The sequence below is a fragment of the Strigops habroptila genome, chromosome 2, assembly GCF_004027225.2.
Source record: "Strigops habroptila isolate Jane chromosome 2, bStrHab1.2.pri, whole genome shotgun sequence".
Lineage (NCBI taxonomy): Eukaryota > Metazoa > Chordata > Aves > Psittaciformes > Psittacidae > Strigops > Strigops habroptila.
In genome coordinates, this window is record NC_044278.2 from 72444315 (window position 1) to 72460794 (window position 16480).

Here is a 16480-nt window from a genome sequence, read left to right on the forward strand (position 1 = left end):
TAGAACATAATGGCACACTAAATGAGTGCAGCATGGGAGGTCAGGAAAAGATGTGTAGATTTAGAATCACAAAATCATAGAATACTTAGGGTTGGAAAGGAACATCTAGATCCAACCACCCTGCCATGGGCAGGGACACCTCCCACTAGACCAGGCTGCTCAAAGCCCCGTCCAACCTGGCCTTGAACACTTGCAGGGATGGGGCAGCCACAGTTTCTTTGGGCAATTTGTTCCAGTGTCTCACCACCCCCACAGTAAAGAATTTCTTCCTTAATACGTGTCTGCCAATTACACTCCAGTATAGCATTCAGGAACATCTTGCTACCACCTACACTCCATGCTATATACACAGAGGAAATCATGAGGCTGCCTTAGGTTCTTTGGGAAATACTGGGTGGCTATTACCAGCAATTGCTAAAAGAATAAGTTTTCAATACAGCATTGCTGGCTTATCATAATTATATGTATATATATTTGTATAAATACCCTAAAAAAAAATCAAGATCATACTGTTTGCTAATTTGGGCTCTTGGAAGGAATTTCTTCCCCTCTTCAGACAAAGAATTTGGATTATTTTTCTACACCTTTGTTCCAGAAGGCAAGATTTGCCATGCCCAAATCTCATCTAAATAATCTTCCTTTGCTGCACTTCTGATTGCACAGTTTTCTTCCTCTGGCACACTGACTAGTCTCCTGAAGGCTAGAGTGGTTTTATCTAACTAATGTCTCGCACAGGTTTTATATTGTCACATATAATTTTATAAGATGAATACTCACATTGCATTTGAGGTCTTGAGATCTACTCAAGGCTCAGATATTGCCAAGACAAGGACCTAAAGACCAGATTGGATATTTTATTGTGTTGTCTGGGCTCAAGCTCTGTGATACTTTAGAAGACAAACTATGCTGTAACTAGTAATAGTTACCACCTCTCTTTTTTCTCAAATTTACATTCCTGCTGTTAGCAGCACATCTCTACTCCATGCTGGAGACAACTCTCGTCTCGCAGTTGCAGTGACTTTTGGGATTTGTGGCACTTTGCTAAGCTGACCCAGGAAATGGATCTATTGTAGGAGCCAGTTAAGCAGCCTTAAATAATGTCCATATGTTGCCTTGTTAATGAAAAACATATCAGTTGATTTAAAAGTTCATTTGTAAGTTATTCTGGTTTGTTTTGGTTTTAAATTTTAATGTAGTATTTCCTCCAGGTATCTTAGTCCTGTGGGTTACTTTCCCTCTTCATAATCAAGAGTGTCTCACTGCAGAAAAAGTAACTCAAATATGACCAAGATCTGAAAATTAAACAATTTGATACGTTTATTAATTCTCTGAATTAAATTCTCTATGTTTGATTGTATCATGTCTTATGTTTCAACTTAAAGGGGATATAGCTCAGCACACAGAGTAAAAAACCAAATGCATTAACAAATTTCCTGCTTACATATAGTAAACCAAACACAAATTGGATTTAAAGGGAGTGGGAAGAGACTTAACGGAGTACAACTTCCTCCTCCAATAAAACAATCCAAACAAAATGCTTATGAATCTATATTTGTCTCCTGCTTTAAGGGGAGAGAAAGAGATGGTTTCTATGATTAAAAAGGGAGAAAAATATTTTCCAGAATATTTGAATAGTACCAAATGCTAAGTAAAATGAAATATGCAGTGTTCCAAGACTTATAAATAGTAACATTATAATATATCCCATAATCAGGAGTCAAAGATCAGGACTCCAGAGTAAGAATTTAGTCTACCAGGTATTTGAGCAGGATTAACACAATGAAGTATCTGATTTTGGTTGACAAGAGGTTTGAAATACCATGAGACAACACAACCTGTAGGATCACCAGTAGTCTTAAAATTACTTTAGAATTTCTAATACTGCTTTGGGTACTTAAAAACTATTTATTCAAAAGGAGAAGTACGAGAGAATGAAAAAGAAAGAATGATTTCTGAGCAATACATCAGCTTTCAACTGTTTCCTTTAAGAGTGCCATATCAAGGTAAAGGCACAATGTTTTTTTCTATATGGTATAATGGACCATATATTGGTGGTGAACCAGTCTGTATGTCAATATTCTGCTGCATCTGAGAACTGATGACATTTGGAACAATGATAAAACTATGATTAAAAAGAGTATGGTGCTTCAGAGATCTAAATTCAAGGTATCTTCATTGTCTGTTCTAGATGAATGGACTTTAATTGTGATGGTGATAAAAGAATACTGCCATATATGATGACTGGGCAGCTGCATGCCATTACAGCCTTAGGAATAGTTTCACATCCTGCCCCAGATACACACTATTCTTGTTAGCAAAACAAGGTGATATTGCCATGATGACATGGATTTCGGAACATAGCTTTCATGTCAAAGTTCCAATATTTATAGCTAGACTTCTGCCCCATTAGTGATTGCTAATTCATTAGAGATTTTTTAAATTAAATATGAAGACTGATTTTTTATTTGTTTAGAAAGAGGCTTTCAATTAAGTACATTCTCACTTTTAAGAAAGCTCAAATCTTTAAGCCTATACAGTTGACCAACTGAAAAACTAAGACTGACTGAGGATCTCTTTGCTCTGTGGCTTTCCACAGTTGCTGATGACTCTCTAGAGTGCTGTAACTTTTTCATTACAGGATTTCATAAAAGGAATGACTACATCTGGCAGCTACCCTAACAGCCAGAGTTGCAAAAGTAATCTAAAATAGTCTGTGCTATTTATTGGAATTTCCATTGAAATGATCTGTTGTGCAGCAAGGAGTTGTGGTGGGGGAGCTTGCACCAGCGGATGGAATCTGCAATGAGTGGACACAGGCTGCTCAGGAAAGACCAGCTGGGATAGCAACGAGGAGAGGTGAGCTCTGAGCAAAGGAGTAAATTGAACGCCTAGAGCTTGGCCTTGGGACTGGTGATGAGTCAGTTCAGAGGACAGACTGACACAGCTGACACCGTGGTATGCTTCTGCTACAGACTACCTGACTGAGCAGAGGAAACAGGTGAAGCTTTCTTTAGAAAGCTGGAGGAAGCCTTGTGATAACAAGCCCCTTTATTTATGGCACATAACAATTTTCATATCTGTTGGAAGGGCAAATAGCAGAGAACAGAACAGAACAGGAGTAGAGTAGGAGTAAACCCTTGAGACTCCTGAAGTGTACTGGTAAACATTTCATGACACAGGTGATGGGCAATGTAACTAGGGAAGATGCTCTATTGGAATTGCTACTCAAAAGCAAGCAAGAAATATTTGGAGATGAGGCAGTCAAGGTTAGGCTTGACTGCAGTAACCTTGAGATTGTGGAGCTTAAAAAGCTCACAGGAGTGACCAAGAAAAATAATTGCCATACTGAACTTCAGACGAATTTGTCTTGCTCAGTGATCTAGGCATGGGCTTAAAACAGCTGGTTCATCTTAGAAGACAATCTCCTCAGAGCACAAAAATGGCCCATTCCAATATGCAGAAAGTCAAGCAAGCAAGACACAAGGCCAGCATGGATGGACAGGGAACACCTGAACAAGTTCAAATCCAAAAACAAAGTACAGAGAAGGTGTAAGCGCAGACAGGCTACCCAGGAAGAATTCAAGGGCATTGTCCAAGCATGAAAGGATGCTGTTAAGAAAGGCAGAGCTCAGCTGGAATGGAAACGAACTCAGGAGGTGAAGGGCAACAAGATGAGTTTCTATATGTATATTGGCAGCTAAGGGAAGTGGAGGTCCACAGCTCAGTGAAGCAGGAAAACTAGTGATATAAGACATGGAAAAGGTAAAGGTACTCAATGAGCCAGGTTTACTCTCAGGTGTCCCAGGCTGTGGGAGTGAAGCAGTACCCACAGGCCAGACAAGACACACCTAGCAACTGATGAAAGATATGTGTGTATATATAAAAATAGAGAACCAGATTAGCTGACATTATATGGGTAGAAGTGCCTCTAATCAGTAGGGTATATTTCCTTAAAGAAATTGTAATGATCCTCAAAGGTCCTCAATATTTTTATACTTTGGATTCCTTATGTCACATTATCCATAGCAGCTGGTACATAGATGATGCATAGTCTACTACTGCTACTTGTTACTCCACTGCCTGAAGCTGAAGCAGTTTGTGGCACTGATTGGAAAAATGCTGATGATCCTAATTCATTACCAACACAGTTATAGCTGATCAGATGTCAGATTGTTTTCTCAGAAGTCAGAAATATGCAGAATTCTATTAATCTGGAGTATGCACACCCCTTTGTGAGCAGAATGTCATGGTTACATATTCAAGCACTCAGAAGTTTGTCAGAAAAACTGCTTATGCATATGCAACTTTATAGCCTCTTTGACACATCCTTCATAATATTTTAGTTACATGACTCATTATATTTCTACCTCAAAGCTTCTAGTTGCATTTATTGTTATTCAAGGTGGTATTTTTTGTTGTTTTCTTTATTCAGTGCTTGACCCTGTATCTCATTTAACACACATTATTCAAACCTTGTATTGAAAGTGAAATTCTTTTCGTCATCACTGTTTCCACAGTGGTTTTGCTATAGTGAATGAATGCTTCATAAACACAAATTCCTAAGATTTGATTTATTACAGCTAATTTTCAGTTTCAAAATTAATCACAGTTGTATTAAGATGCCCACTAGTTCTTGTTACGCACTTTTGATCACTTGAGACCTGACTTCTTCATACACTAATTTATAACATTGTCCTCATTCAGGGAAGTCTTAATTGATTTTATTTACAATTGGAAACACAACAGTTCTGCAAATCTGACCTCACATTTTTCATGGTGTATAGTTACAAGAGTATTTAATGCACTAGATGAAAGGTATGTATTTGAAATTCACATGTAGGTTGCAGGAATTTCCTTTTCCTTCCCTCTGAACTCTGCCATGCTTTACAGCTTTGTCTCTCTCTTTCCCCTAAAAGATAACAAGTCTATCACCTCTTACTTTCTCCTCTTGTGGCTCTCTGCTCCGTAGGCTACCTCTTCCTACCAGAGGTGGTATAACAGATGGATATTTAAGCAACTCTTCTCAACGGGGGTATTCAATCTTAAAATCTGCTGCTTCAATTCAAGACTAGAAAAAGAGCATAGGTTCATGAAAGCTCCTCTTATTTTTCCACTTATAAAGATAGTGCTTTTAACATGTCTGCATTAATGATGGTATCATCTTGTTAAACAGTCATCAGTTCCATTTCTGGAGTTACACATCTTCAAAACAGAAGCAAATGAATCAGGCATCCTACAGACAGCATTTTCTTTCAATGAAGCCCGAGAGAACGAGGTATTGGCTTAAGGCACCTGTTAAAAATGTACATGATCATAAAAGCAAAGACTGTATTGTCAGTCATGTGTACAGACCTTAATTTTAGCATTCCTTAATGCTAGATATTCTAAGTAAATATTCAGTAATGTTCCCTACTATAGTTTTTTAAAGTGTTTGCATATTTACAGGTAAAACACACGTCACAAAGTATACATATAGAATCACAGAATCATAGAATCATAGAATCATAGAATCATAGAATCATAGAATAGTAAGGGTTGGAAAGGACCTTAAGATCATCTAGTTCCAACCCCCCTGCCATGGGCAGGGACACCTTGCCCTAAACCATGTGGCTCAAGGCTCTGTCCAACCTGGCCTTGAACACCGCCAGGGATGGAGCATCCACAACCTCCCTGGGCAACCCATTCCAGTGCTTCACCACCCTCACTGTAAAGAACTTCTTCCTTATATCTAATCTAAACTTCCTCTGTTTAAGTTTGAACCCATTACCCTTGTCCTACCACTACAGTCCCTAAGGAAGAGTCCCTCCCCAGCATCCTTGTAGACCCCCTTCAGACACTGGAAGGCTGCTACGAGGTCTCCACGCAGCCTTCTCTTCTCCAGGCTGAACACCCCCAACTTTCTCAGCCTGTCTTCATACGGGAGGTGCTCCAGCCCCCTTATCATCCTCGTGGCCCTCCTCTGGACTTGCTCCAACAGCTCCATGTCTTTTTTATGTTGAGGACACCAGAACTGTATGCAGTACTCCAAGTGAGGTCTCACGAGAGCAGAGTAGAGGGGCAGGATCACCTCCTTTGACCTGCTGGTCACACTTCTTTTGATGCAGCCCCAGGATACGGTTGGTTTCTGGGCTGTGAGCACACGCTGCCGGCTCATGTTAAGTTTCTCACCAACCAACACCCCCAAGTCCTTCTCTGCAGGGCTGCTCTGAATCTCTTCTCTGCCCAACTTGTAGCTGTGCCTGGGATTGCCCCGACCCAGGTGTAGGACCTTGCACTTGGCTTAGTTAAACTATACCCAGACTCTCATTCATATACTTCTATTGGCTAGCTGTGAACATAAGCAAATCTCACTGAATCACCTGGAAGTATATTTAAAAAGATATTTTAGCATTGTCATTCCCACTGGTTAGTATGAATTTTTTAATGAATATTAGTAATAGCACATGGATGAATCATAGAATTATAGAACACAGAATCATGAAGCTAGAAAGAAAGTTAAAATAAACCTATTGCTAGAAACAGGGAACTGCTGTATCAAAGAAAATACCCAGACATCCTAATCATACCAGCTACTTTTTTTCCTGCTATATAAGAGTCATCAGCTGACAGCCAACCTCCTGTTAACTCTCACCTGAATTTATATGTTATTTGCTAAACCCACCACTGCCTTCCCCTACATAACTGTGATTATGCTGTATATATAGCTGTTTGGACTTCTTAGACTTCTGAAGGTACACAGGCATGGTAGATTCGAAGTTCTGTATTTCTCATTTAGTCATACGCAGATCCTCGTTTCTTCTCCATAACCATGCATCTACTTTTCCCACCAGTGCCCCAGCCACTGCCAGTGGGAAGGATGAGCTGCTGCCCAAGCTGACAGCTTTCTACTCCCAGGTGGGAAATGCCACCTTGGTACAGCTTGCTTAATGGGGCTGCTGATCAACTGATATAATTCTTATCTTATGTCAGAATAAATAGACCAGAGCTTGAGTAAAAGGGAAAGAAGAAAAAACAACTAACATTAAGACATGGCAAAGGTTGAAGAGGAGGGGATAGTCTTCATTAAAGGTTTCCCTCTTGTGTCCTGCAATACTCACATAAATGTCATCTGCAGTGCTCAAGTTTGGCAGAAAACTGAGCCCTGATGAACCCCAGGACTCCAAGTGTGCTTAGTTGCTGCTATTTATCAAGTGAGATAGCATCCAGGGATGAGAGGGTTGGAAACACCATTGCATTACTTTGTATACATGTAATAGTGATGGTTGATGAGGCTGGGAAAGATTAAGCTGCTCTGTGAAAGGTGAGCAAGCCAGAGTAGGAGGAGGAGGCTAAAGAAGAGCACGTAAATCCCAGTTGCGCAAAACGAGAGTCTATTGTTTGAGATTTGCATTGATGTCTGCAAATAGCTTGTGTCCCTTAGGCATTCTGGTGGTGAAACTCTGGTTTAAAGAGTTAGAAGTTGACTGAAATCAGTTTGATAGGAAAAAACACTTGTTGTCAGGTCAGTATGAAAACACGACAAATAGGAAAAAACCAGATCAGAAATAATCTTCAGACATAGGAAGCCTGTCAACTGCCAAGCTGAAAAATACTTCCCCATGTATTGCTAATGTTTCATATTTTAAGTTATCCTATATTTTGAGACAATGTTACTAGATGACTAGTCAATCTCTTGAATTTCCCTCATCTCGGGACCCAGACAAAGCCTGTGATATACTGAAACAGAACGTATTTTAAGAACCAACCCAAAACGTAGCATGTGATTTCCTCTGGTGAATTCTATTACGTCATAAATTAAATCCTAGAGGATCTCAGTACTAAAATCACAGACATCAAAGGCTTTCTTTACAGTAGACACCATGTGCTTGACAGGTTAAAAACTCATTAAAAATCTCCAGTGTACCTGTGTTCCTTAAATGTGGACTTGAAAGACAGGATGGTGTCAGTTTGCTGAATTTGGATCATAGGGTAACTCTACAGTCAGAGCTATTGCTGCTAAAGGCTAAATACAGCTGATAATGAGGACATTTCAAATAACAGTCTGAAGCATACATGCCTAGTTGGAGAACTAGTGTCATGGGATAAAAGATGGTCAGAAAGTCCCAGCATACCAGGCCACTATTGTGGAAGCATTTGTAAGGGGGAAAAAAAAAAGCCACTTTTAAGTCTATAATAAATTTTACAGAAAGCTAGTAAAGTGATTTTCTTTTTTTTTTTTTTTTTTTTTTAACAGGTGGAATGTAATGAGACAGAATGGAATCAGACAGAATTTAAGCTGCTGCATTTGGTATTAACTGAGTCTCAATATGGCAATATTTTGAAGGTGGGAAAATGAAACTGAAGGTAGAGCAAGCACCAGATTCTCAAAAATAGATTAGAAGCCATAGCATTCAGAGGGACTTTTTCACATCTGATATACAGAAATGGTGTTTTGAGAGAATACTGGCTGGGAGGGAACAAAGTTGATGCATGTGAAATGAACAAAATGCTGTTTGAAGCAGAGCAATAATTTGCAACAATTATTTCATGTCTGGAACCAGGCCACAGGTAGGCAAGACAATCAACTAGAATGAAACAGGGTCTTAGTAGCTGGGATAGAATAATTCTCTGTATTCATCATTTATCAGCAAACCTGGCTTACATAGGAGACAGATTTTATCATAGTTCAGCATGAGAGAGAGAAAAATAAAAGGCTAAGAGTTCATTCATCCACTTTCTTTCAGAGGTGCGTGTTCCAATATAGGTTTTGGAATTCAGATTGGTATGTGATGACAAAAGCCTCTGCAATGGATGAGCTTAAATCTGACCTTAATATTGGCTCAGCTTCATGTCAACTTTAGCTGACGTTGCTGGATTCAGCCACTGAGTGAAATGTGATACATAGAAATTCAGACTAAATGGGCTAACAATGACTTCTGCTTCAAATGATGCACAGATTACTTATCCCTAGTTTAGGCACCTCCAGACTGGGCATTTAAGTCTCAGGTAGTCATACTAGCTCTCTTTACAATCCATGAACGGAAATTAATCTTATGCTAAGAAATGCATCTAAGAAGAGCAAGATGAAATACACTCTGGAATGCTTATCTCTGCTGACTTTAAAAGAAGTCTACGGAACTGGCGGAGATTTACGTATCTATGCTTTAAATTTGCCAAGGCTGGGCAGATAAATCTCTTTTCAATTTTGTTCTGGTTTTTTTAATTTTTTTTTGTAATTTTTGTTCCCCTCCTTCCCCTACCTCAAATTTGTGTTAAAAACCATAAAGAAGTGTTTCCATTTTTGCTATTTTAAAGCTTCCTTGCTGTTTCTGTGACCATCAAAACCCCCAAGACTTCTTTTTACAATAGCTAACACTGATATAATTATCTACAGATTATGCTACAGTAAGAATAGTAATAATATAAATATAGCATAACTGTGCATGAACGTATAACAGAGGATTACAGAATTACTGGATAAGTAACCAAAACCAAGATTCAAACACAAGATCTCAGCATTCTTGCAGAAGTGGAGTGCTATGGAGTGCTATGGGTAATGAATACAAAGGAGGGATCTGTTCAGATAAATAATAGGTATATGCCACTCTTTAAGTGGACAGATTGTAGATAATTTTTCCATGGTAACCAACTAATGCAACATTAATAGTTCTAACAGATGGAGGATTATTAACTTATCAAAAATACAGACCCTAAATTAAAGTTAGCCTCATAATCAAAACTGATAAAAAGAAAATTGCTTTTAAGCAGTAAATCAAGTTGGCAAAACATAAAGTAAGAAAGCAGATACAAAAGGCAATACTCTGGAAGAAGTGCCCCTTCAGCCACCATCCAGTCTCATCTTCCGAGAGTCTCATCTTCTCCCTGGAAGCTAATTGTGTAAGTAAGTGACATAGATTCTGTTCGTCTGGATTGGTTTTCTATTGTTTGTTAGCTTATAATTATTATTTTAAATCTTAGACATCTTGAAAAATCTTAGAAAATCTCGATTTAATGTTAAGCTATGTAAACAGAACCAAGAATCTGCATCTGTTCCTTAAACAAAATCTTACCCTGAACCTATCTGAACTTATTTTTACTGCATCTGCAGTCCTAATCAGCTAGGGCTGCACCCCCCTTGATTTACTGAACCCTAAAAAGAGGCAAACTAACCTATACAGTGACCTTCTTTAAAAAAAAAATAAAAATTGTAGTTTCAGCCCTTAACTAGATCAACTTGCATAACTCCTTATTCACACAGCCAGATCATTTATCACTAATGGACTTTGCGGAAATTATGATGGAAAAACAACTTTAGAAATGGAACAAAATTACTCAAGTGTAGAATAAAATCTCTGATATTTTTCTATAACCTGAGATCACTGTTTTCTTTATCCAATGAATTCTCAGTACATGCAAAAAAATCAGATTATTACTGAATATGTACTGAAATGATACATAATAAACCACACTATGGACTCATTTTTATTACAAAATGTGAAACGCAACAGGAAAAATTCCAACAACACACATCACAAGCTTCTCAGTTGTAGAAGTCTTTTTATCCTGTGTATTAATGACATAAGCTGAGAAATATTTAATAACATTTCAGTTTAAATATTTCAAAGACTCAGAATTGTTTCAGTATTGTCACATTCCATATACTAAACAACTTTTTTACTATACAAATAAAATACTGCAAAATACTGTGTGACTACTACACAACACTTGCAGGAGCTAAAAGTAAGCACTTTAAAGTTTGTGGGTTTATTTCACAGGGACTTAATATATTAGTATGTGTGGGTGACTATCAGACTTTATGGCATTTTATTACATCCAAGCAAGATGAGAGAAAGAGAGATTCTGAAATGTAAATTTGACAACTTATTGGAAATTACCACTACTGTTTTGATTTTTCAAAGTGTGTGTCTTGTTGCAAATGTAAAACCTTTAAGAAAATTTGAAAAACACTAAAGAGAATGCTGTATGCTTTTGCCACCTGAGTTCTCCACAGTCTAGTCCAAAGATACCTACACCATATTGTTGTCTGTTTAAATCTTTCCTAAAAGACTAACTTACAGTGTCAAGGCCACTGGCTAACATCCATTTCGACACTGATGAAATTACCTGGAGTGATGCAGTATCTCCTGAGGCACCCTCTGCCACAATTAATGAAATATGAAGGGACCAAAAAAAATTTTCTAGCTCTGTGTAAGAGAGCAGAGGAAGAAAAAGGTAAAACAGAAAAAGAAATGAACAAGAAGAAGAAAAAGAATAAAACACTTTGAAAAGTATGAGCAAAGACATATTTGCCTCCAAAGTAATCTTCAAATTCCACAGAAGCAAGACAGATTTGCCAACAGTCATGGTCTGGAACAGTATGAAAACAGTGTTTCGGCATTACAGTCATGGTATAATGTTTTAGAAAGGCAGAGCAATGGATGATAAATTACTCTTGCTGAGTTAAAGAATGAAAAGAATAACATTAAAGACTACTCCTTGACAATACCTGAGTAAGTACCCAGGCTTTCTCAAATCTCTCTACCAAAACAGTCTTCCCTTCTAACGAAGCTGAGTATGCCAACAGTCATTATACTTGCAGAAATTACAGATAAGCATTCTAATTTTGTTACACAGGGGCTCATAACTGCATACAAGTCAGATGGAAATTACACTGAAATCAACAGGCTTCCAGTATCTCCAGAAGACTTTGGATCAAGCCATATGAACTAGCACCCCTGGGAGTCCTGAAGCCACAGTTAAATGCCGTTCATGAGGCAAGAATACAATGTTAAGCCTGCCCTTGTACTAGAATATATAATGAGGAAGGAAAGGTGTGATACCTGTCCAATTTTCAAGTACTGAAAATTTTAGCCAGCCATCACAGATATATATAAAAGAATGCAGTGAAAAAACCTAAAAAATGCAAGGAACTTTTTAATGCCTTTTCCCTAGCCATTTATCTCTCATATTTAAAGGATTATTATCATTATCATCTCAAAGGCCTCTATCAGGCCTCTATTATGACTTTAACCATTTACAGAAATCCAGTACCTGAAGTATCCTGGTTGCTAGTTACCGAGTGTGCATCTCACTGTAACCTTCTCAAGCTCACCTTGTCCCTCCTCATTCACTTGGTTACTTCTGAACACTGCATTGGTTCTCCTCATTTGTGGCAGCTTCACAATAGTAGATTTGTCATATTGAAACATTAATTTTGGTCAATTTAGGGTTCAAATGCTTGGAGGAGGGGTTTTTTGGTTTTTGTTGGGGTTTTTTTTAATAATTTTAAATTTGGTGCTAATATACTCATTGATTCCCTTAAATCCTTTGAAACAAATTGTGGCCAATGGGAAACATGACAGCAGGTGTGAAGCAGAGCAAGTCTTCAGCTACTGGTACAGTGTAATTCAGACACATACTAAGTACAGTGAAACAGAAACATCAGTTTCACTCTTCTTACTTATAATCCTTACAGGAAACAGATTTTATTCTATTACTTAAAAGAACCAGAACTAATCAACAATATTCAGAGTGACTAATGTAATAGGCTTAAAAGCAAACTTTTGTCTATAGTTCCAGTTGGAAATATTATTCCCAGTTTGATATAGTTATATTAAATACTAACTCAAAAGGCATATATTTATGCCTTTTATTTTTTTAAAAAATTAAGCATCTGATAAGCCCCCTCCCATCCTAATATTTCTTTCTCTGTACCACTTACAGAAAATCTAGATAGAAAACTGAAGATTATTTCTGGGGCCTTTATATCTCTTGGGCTGTATGAATATATGCATTGCATTAGTGGTGCTTCAAAAAGCTCTGCCTATTCCAGTGGTTAATCAAAATTACCCAGTGATTCACAGTACCATCCATAAAGTATGATTTTGCCCAGAGCTTCCAGCATCATTATCAGAGACATATCAGTCCACCAGAACATATTTTTCAACGTATATAAGAAAAATTAGTATTTCACACAAAGGGTATTTCATTTTTTAATGTAAGTTGATGTTGATTTCTACCAAATTTAGAACACAAAAGAATTTCACACTGCATTTTGATATATTTGCTTCTAAATAAAACTTAGTAAATTAATGATGACCAAGCTATTATGTTTCAAAGAGGACAGATCATTTTAGATACCTATATTTTAAGATGCCCCAAGTTAAGTATGTGTCACAAGGTCTTTTTTCAGCATTAGTAGGATGTCTGAATGTTTCGTAAATTCAGTGATGTCCAACTGAATGCTTGTAACCCTCTCGGAGCATTATGCATGTATAGCACCAGGCACGACCCAGACAAAACAAAGAAAAAGTGACACACAATTAAGTTCTCAAACATAAGAGCATTTGATTTGAGGATAATGCTACACTAATAACTGAAAGATGACCTCCACTCAGTACTCTTCTGGCAAAACAGGATTGTATCTTAGTAGAGACATGAATTATACATGAATTCTACATATCCTTATTACACTACTGACCCCTGCCATGAAAAAGACCTTCCAACCTTGCTTAAGTGAGCATTTCTAATGTTTCATATTGTTCTACTCTAAAATCTATTAAAAAAATCAAAGTAACTAACCTGTTGTAATCTATACAGAAATTACACATATCAGAAGATAATTTCCTGGTACTGTGCTTTTCTCTTAGCCTAAAAGCACCAACTTCACCTAACACTCTTAGAGGGAGAATCCCCTAAAATTAACTAACATCAGTGACATGAGACCATTACAGAGTAAAACTATCCAATTTACCTCCTAAGCTGCCATGGTTAATTAGCTGAACAACCGAGTCATCAAAAGCTGCATACCCTGCAGCCATTCATCTCAGGCCGTAATACATTTCAGTCACTGCACAGAATGTCCTTGTTGAAGCCATATAGTTGAAACCAAGCAACACCGCATCTCAAAAAGAAAAGCCAGTTGGCAGATGATAGAAACATCCAGTTGCTGGAGGAAACCATTTTTCACAGAACAGTCTCTCTATCACTGTTCTCTGTGTCTCAAAACTCAAGTGAGACCTATAAAATACCTTCAACATATGAGCCTGAAAACCAAAACCCATTATTATACCGGACAGTAAAAATTATGGACCGAATAAAGATATCGCACATTCCATTTTTCCCAGTGACACCTGCCAATTACCCCTGAATGTTTGATAGGCGTTCACCACCTGCTTCTGTCAGGTCTGTGCAGAATAATCATCTTCCACCTCTGCTTTATTAACATCCCCTTTTTTCACCAACTGCCAACCATCCTTTTCTCTCAAATTGATTTACTGATTAGCAGAATGAAACTAAATATAATTGTTTCTAACTGGTGGCTAATTTTTCACTTTTCTGTTTCTGGTCCACATCTAAACAATGTGGTTAACTGCCCTGTTTCTCCTCAGCTCAGTCAATCAATCTAACAAAAGACTCTAATTTTCTTTCTTTTTTTTTCTGATACGTAAATTGAGTTGATATATGGACACACAGTACCATAGAATCTTCCCGTATTGATGTAATAATACAGGTTAACAGGTTAAGGTGTAACACTTCAGTTAGCACTTTTCAGAGTAAAAAGTAAATTAGTTGAAAACATGACATGAAGTACCATGTAGGAGTTACAGAACTATTTAGTTTTCTACCAAAAAAATAATCTCCTTTGTAATATATATAGGCATTACGCCTAACTATGTTTATATTGATTAGCCTGGACTCATGTACAAATTACAGAAAAATACTGAAACAAAATGCTTCCATTTCTTTTTTTTTTTTTTTTTTTGATTGAGGGCCTCAACTATTAAAAAAAACCCATACTGAAATCACTGGGAGTTGTGGATACTCAGCAATTCCCAGAATCAAGTCCTTCTTTATTTATTACAGTTGGTAGTCATCTTCAGAGCCATTTAACTATGTTTTGAAAGTGACATATCAGATGAGGACTAATAAAATGCCTGAATCGCCATTAGAAAAAAAAACCAAAAAGGGGGTGGGGGAATTTGCAGCACCAGCTGTTTCCAGACAAAGTCAGATACACAGTAATAACTTTCTCTTTTCAGCATCTGTATTCAATTTCTGAGGTAGATCTGTCATTTTATTTTAACAACCTCTAACAAGATCAGTTGACAACCATCTGTGTCTCTCTACCTTGCAAGCAATTCAGGTTGCATTGCCTTAAAAATACCATTCAAAGCAAAGCAAAACAATTGCAAATGATTAGAGATGACATTTTGAAGTTCATTACATCTTACAGTAGATACCGCCATGCATGTGTAATTGTAAGATTGCGTGTTCAAGTGTAGGTGAGTTAGTAAACAACACAGAGCTTGCAGAGAAGGACCACCAGACCCTCTTCAGCAGCAGCTCTGTTGTGTTCCCACAGAGTTAAAGTGGTTACAAGTTTTTGACGTATCATGGTGCTCACATACTCTTTTCTTTAGTCATTCCCTACTATGAAATAGATCACAAAGGTAAGGTATAATTAACACTTATACTACCTGCAAACCCATGTAACAGAAAGCTAGCAGACAGCGGAATCAGTCTTTCAATAGCAATGTACCAGAATTCTCCAAACACTGAGACTACAGCCATAGTATCACCAGCAGAGATAAGTTAGTTATTATTCCACTCTACTCTATGCTTGTCAGGCTACACCTGGAATACTGACTTCAGTTTATTTTTAGTTGCTGCTATAGAAAAAAGATGTGGATAGGCTGGAAAGGGTCCAGAGAAGGTCCATAAAGATGATCCAAGGACTGGGAAGCCTGTCATATGAGGAAAAGCTGAGGGAACTGGGTTTGTTCAGCCTTGAGAAAAGGCGTTTCAGGAAAGACCTTGTCACCATGTTCCAGTATTTAAAGGGTGGCTGAAAAGAAGATGGAGATTGCCTTTTTACAAGGAGTCACATGGAAAAGACGAGGGCTAATGGGCACAAGTTAATCCTGGGGAGATTTCAACTGGACACAAGCGGAAAATTTTTGACAGTGAGAACAATCAGCCATTGGAATAATCTCCCCAGGGAAGTGGTGAATTCCGCAACATCGGCCACTTCTTAAGATTCAGCTGACCAGGGTGGTGGGACATCTAGTCTAGATTGTGCTTTTGCCAAGAAAGGTTGGACCAGATGATCCTCAAGGTCCCTTCCAACCTCGTATTCTATGATTCTATGATAGGTAACTGGGCTATAGGTTGTTCCTAAGCAGTATAGGTAAAGAAAAAGCAGAAAATGTACATACCACAAAGTTGCTTAAGCATGCTTTTCTAAATGCCTACTTAGGAATAAAGGGTCTCAAAGAATGCGTACCCAAGCAAATTACTTAACTAAAAATAAATTAATAAGGATAAGCCTGAATCTCACTGGATATAGTCTCCCTGCCTTGTATAAATAAAAATCTACTTTGATCCACATGGTATCAAATCACATCGCCAAGAATAGCAGACATTTGGAAATACAATGTGTGGCATTAGAAGCAGAATTTCTGATGCAGAAATTAGGACCAAGGGAGAGACAGCACATTAA

At 37.8% G+C, this 16480-nt stretch overlaps 1 protein-coding gene across 1 annotated transcript in view; it reads right to left on the reverse strand.

Annotated features, from left to right (window-relative positions):
* Positions 1 to 16480, reverse strand: part of GPC6 (glypican 6) — a 737424-nt gene that overhangs the window by 452669 nt on the left and 268275 nt on the right. The gene's annotated exons all lie outside the window — the stretch shown is intronic.